The sequence below is a fragment of the Rhinopithecus bieti genome, unplaced genomic scaffold, assembly GCF_001698545.2.
Source record: "Rhinopithecus bieti isolate Rb0 unplaced genomic scaffold, ASM169854v2 scaffold_50877, whole genome shotgun sequence".
NCBI lineage: Eukaryota > Metazoa > Chordata > Mammalia > Primates > Cercopithecidae > Rhinopithecus > Rhinopithecus bieti.
In genome coordinates, this window is record NW_016821745.1 from 729,546 (window position 1) to 734,967 (window position 5,422).

Consider the following 5,422-nt stretch of genomic DNA (forward strand, 5'->3'; position numbering starts at 1 on the left):
TGGGACTACAGGCGCCCGCCACCGCGCCCGGCTAGTTTTTTGTATTTTTTTTTTAGTAGAGACGGGGTTTCACCGTATTAGCCAGGATGGTTTCGATCTCCTGACCTCGTGATCCGCCCGTCTCGGCCTCCCAAAGTGCTGGGATTACAGGCTTGAGCCACCGCGCCCGGCCTAACATAATTTTTAATAAATTCAGAAACATCCTTTGATCAAAACCTTCTATTCTTCCAGCTCCCTTGGTCAAGTGCTTTTGTTGCAGCTACTTCTCTGCCATGAACATTAGCTGATTGAGGTCTTTGCTTCTCCTGTCCGTCAGCCTACCCTTAGTTTCATTTTTCTCCTAATTTACTTTGGTATCATGGCCAGTCATTTCACTCACTCTTGCTAATACCCTAAACCAGTGCTTCTCACATTGTGGTCAGGGGCTTCCTTGGGATTGATGTTGAAACCGTGGGAGTAGTTGATGTTACCCTGTGAAGAGCTTGTGGAATAAGAATAGACGGGTGCTCAGCCCAGAAATTATAGAGAAGATTGTTTAAAGGGTGGCAGGAAAAGGGAAGCTTGTGAGGGAGCCTGGGAGAACAACAGAGAGGGAGGAAGACTGCTGACAGAAGTTGCTGCATAGAGCTCAGCAAAAATCATGAAGTGTAATTTTCCTGTTAGGTTTGCTGACCACTTTGAGTTGGTCGATTAGTGTGAAGTTTGATGAGTGACTGGAAGAGGGAGTGAGTGGTTTAAAGGTAGAAGTCTGCAAGTACAGGCTATTATTTTGAAGCGCTTGGCTGGAAAGGGGAGGAGAGGCTAGGATATCTGTTAGAATCATCAAGCTTCTAATATTTCTTGGGGACTCTACCTGCATCTGCCTCAGCATCTAGGAATCTGGCTCTCATGTTTTACAGCATCACCAGGCTGCCAGCACTGCTGAGGATTTTAGCTTGGACTTGCCTGGAACTTTAAAGGCCATTTAATCTCACCTTGCCTCTCATTTCTATTATATTTGCTCCATTTATTCTCCCATGCGATTTACATACTCCTTCTCTCCTCACTCTCTGTATGTATCTGATTTGATGAACTTGTTTCTGTTGCACTGAGGAAATAGAAGCCATTAAAAAAGTAGTCCATGTCTTTCTGTCTTCACCACACATAACTACCTGCAACTAAACTCAAATATTCTGTCTCCTCCTTGTTCTCCTCCTTTTTATTATGGATAAATTTTATATCACTCCTACAGCTTGAGCACGTAACTTCAGCAATTATTTCTTTTTTCTCTTGCATCAATAATTTTTCTCTCTACTGGATTATTCATATAATCGTTTGTAATATGCTTTTCCTTTTTTTAAAAAAACCCTTGACTTCACATTCCCTTCACATTGTCTTTGCTCCTCTTTATAATCAAACTCCTGGAAAGTTCTGTGTACTTGCATTTCTGTTTCCAATTATTCTTCTTTCTTAATCTACTTCAGGGTTTTACCTCCACTACTCTATCAAATATCAACTCTTGTCAAGGTCGCCAGTGACCTCCATGGTGCTAAATCCAGCTGTCAATTCTCAGTCCTCATCTTTCTTGGCCTGTCAGCAGCATTTGACACGGTTGATAATTCCATTTTCCTAAATAAACTTTCTTCATGTGGCTTTCAAGCCATCTAGTCTCTTGGTTTGCCTCCTCCCTTGCTGACTGCTGCTTCTCAGTCAGTGTTTGTGAATCCTTCTGTCAAGCTGATTCCAAATATTTGAGAGCTCTAGGTCTCTATTCTCAGACTTCTCTTCTCTGGCTATACTTACTCCCTGGGATGGAAATCTCATCTAGTCTCAGGACTTAAAATATCATCTGCTGATGATTCTAAGGTTTTAAAAAATTTATGGCCTGGCCCTTTCTTCTGAATGATACAGTTTTTATCCAGCTGCCCATCCAACCTCTTGACCTGAGTGAATTATATGTATGTCAGATTCAACAGTGTCAGCTATACATAAATTTCCCTCAAAACTACTCCTCTTGTCATCTTCCCTGAGTCCTGAAATGGCAACTCTGTCTTTCCAGTTTCTCAGGCAAAGAATCTTGTATTTATTCTAGCAAATCTTATCATATCTGCTTTCAAAACATACCCAGAACTCCATCTTTTCTGAGCACCTCCTTGTACAGGTCTGAGTGGCTGCTCTCGGCTTCCTGCGGTTCTCTGTTGTCTGCTCTCATTGCTTCTGTCCTGGCCCTTTTCCAGTTTATTTTCTGTGTAGCACTTATAGTGAGCCTTTTGCACTGTGTCAGATCCTATCACCCTCTACTCAGAATCCTACAATGGAATTCTATCTCGCTCAGGGTAAAAACCGACACAGTACCTGAGTCTTGCGTGACCCGAATAGTGGGCTCCCATTATTCTCTGACCTTGTCTCTTACTTCTGCCCCCTCATTTTTTGAGCACAATGGAGCCATTATTGCCTGTGATCCTTGGCACTACTGTTCTCTCTGCCTCAAATCCTCCCCCCTTCCTCTAGATTTCTGCATGTCTTGGCTCCTCTTGTCCCACAACTCTTTCCTCAGATGTCACCTTATTAGTGAGACATGTCCCCACCCCTGCTGGCACTTCCTGTTCCTCTAAAGTTGCATAGTTGTCATCTGACACACTTTACATGTATCTATTGTCTTTTTCTAGCAGTGTGCTGTAAACTCCATGAGGGCTACAATTTTGCTCACTGCTGTGTTCCAGTTCCTAGAAGAATCCCTGGTATACAGCAAGCCCACAGTAAATAATTGTTGAGTGAATGAATTTAAATCAGCCTCTGTCCTACATTTTAATTCCCTTAGTCATCTCATCTCTCTGACTTTAACCTCGTAATTCACTGTGTTTCTGTCTTCTTTCCATTGCTCTTTTAGCCTTACTCAGACTTCCATTCCATTGTAAAAATTTCCTCCCTATTCTCAGCTTCTTAGAAGAACCCCTTCATTTATATTTCTTCACCAAGAACTGGTTTTCCTCTTGGCCCATCTTCTACACTCCAAATAATTTTGGGAGAAGATAGCGATGCTGTTAACATTTTCTTGTCTAGCCAGTTTTCCCAACAGGTCACTGGCTTCTCGCGGCAGGGGATCTTTGATGCCTGTTGGTCCTTTTGGTTGCTGTCAGTATTGTCTTCTATTCCTCTCCCTTATGTATTGAGAGAGCTTTGGCACACAGCTAGTAGTCTTCTTCATTCTCAGTTTGTCATTCCTGCATGATGATGTGCAGGGAATGTCTACTATCCTGGTCCAAAGTTGTTCTCAGTCATATGGCCACCAGTACTTCTTCAGAAATCCATGCATGGATATTCTGTAGACTTTATCATCACTCAGAGTGGTTTCATTTGAGAGTCTTCAGTTTTTTTTCCATGTTCCACAACAAGCTGTGGCAAACCTTTATTTCTAGCACACTTAGTCTTTGACTGTAACAAGATCTCCTGTTGCTTGACCCATTCTTTTTTTCAGTCTGTCATTCCCCAGATCTGATAGAAATTCAATTGAAATTAAACAATTAACCTGATTAAAAAATGGGCGGCCGGACACCGTGGCTCATGCCTGTAATCCCAGCACTTTAGGAGGCTGGTGCAGGCAGATCACCTGTGGTCAGGAGTTCAAGACCAGCCTGGTGAAACCCCATCTCTACTAAAAATACAAAATTACCCAGGCGTGGTGGTGCGAGCCTGTAATCACAGCTACTTGGGAGGCTGAGGCAGAAGAATCACTTGAACCTGGAGGTGGAGGTTGCGGTGAGCCAAGATCGCACCATTGCACTCCAGCCTGAACAACAAGAGTAAAACTCCATCAAAAAAAAAAAAAAAAAGGCAAAGGACTGGAATAGATATTTCCCAAAAGAAGACATACAGATGGCCAACAGGTATATGAAAATGTGTTCAGCGTCACTAATCATTAGGGACTTACAAATCAAAACCACCATGAGCTAATCGCCTCACATCTGTTAGAGTGGCTATAATCAAAAACACAAAAGATAACAAGGGTTGATGGCGATGTGGCGAGAAGGGAGCCCTTGTACATTGTTGGTGGGCATGTAAATTAGTATGGCCATTATAAAAAACAGTGTGGAGGTTCCTCAAAAAATAAAAAATAGAGCTGCCATATGACCCAGCAGTACTTCTCCTGGGTATATTTCCAAAAGAAATGAAACCAATGTGTTGTTAAGAGATACTTGCCCTCTCATGTTCATGACAGCACTATACAATAGTGAAGTTGTTGAATCAGCTTAAGTGTCTGCCAACAGATGAGTGGATCAAGAAAATGTAGTGTATTCAAGGGAATACTATTCAGCTGTAAAAAAGAAAGAATCTTGTCATTTGCAGCAACATGGATGAACCTGGAAGACATTATGTTAAGTAAAATAAGGCAGACACAGAAGGACAAATACTGCATGATCTCACTTATATGTGAAATTTAAAAATGTTGAACTTTTGGAAACAGTGAGTAGAATGATGGTTATCAGGGACTAGGGGTTGGGGGCTTGGGGAGATGTTGGTCAAAGGGTACAAAATTTCAGTTAGGTAGGAGGAATAAGTTTATTGTATAACATGAAGACTATAATAAATAACAATGTATTGTATTTTGAAAATCACTAAGTAGATTTTAAGTGTTCTCATCACAAAAAATTATAAATATTTGAGGTAATGAGTATGCTGATTAGCTTGATTGAGCCATTCCACAATGTATCTTATTTTAAAACATTTTGTACACAGTAAATATGTATAACTTTTATTTGTCAATTAAAAAAGCAAAATTAGTCCGGTTGCAGTGGCCTGCGCCTGTAATCCCAGCACTTTGGGAGGCCGAGGAAGGCAGATCACTTGAGGTCAGGAGTTCGAGACCAGCCTGGCCAACATGGCAAAACCCCGTCTTTGCCAACAAATACAACAATTAGCCAGGCATGGTGTCGCACACCTGTATTCCCAGCTACTTGGCAGGCTGAGATGGGAGAATTGCTTGAATCTGGGAGGGGGAGGTTGCAGTGAGCCAATATTGTGCCACTATACTCCTGCCTGAGCAGAGTGAGACCCTGTCTCAGAAAAAAAAAAAAAAGCAAATTAAAAATACAGAATTTAATACTATCTTAAAGAAGTCTCTTCTTTAACTGCCTTTTGTTTTGATATGGGGGTATATTTATTTAATAATTATTTCCCACCCCCATTGATTTGTGATTCCATTTGTATGTTAAACTTTTATATAGTGGAATTTGTTTAATGTATCTGTCAGTTTTTGGTGACAGCACCTTCTTTAAATGAATTGAAGCTTTTGATAGTGTTTTAATATTTGGTAGTGTTAATAGTTTCTAATTGACTTTATTTTTCAGAATTGTCAGTGGTGATAGTCTGGTTCTTCACACTTCCACATGATTTTGAAAAACATTTGATCAAGATCAAGTTATGGAAAGCAAAGTCTCCATTG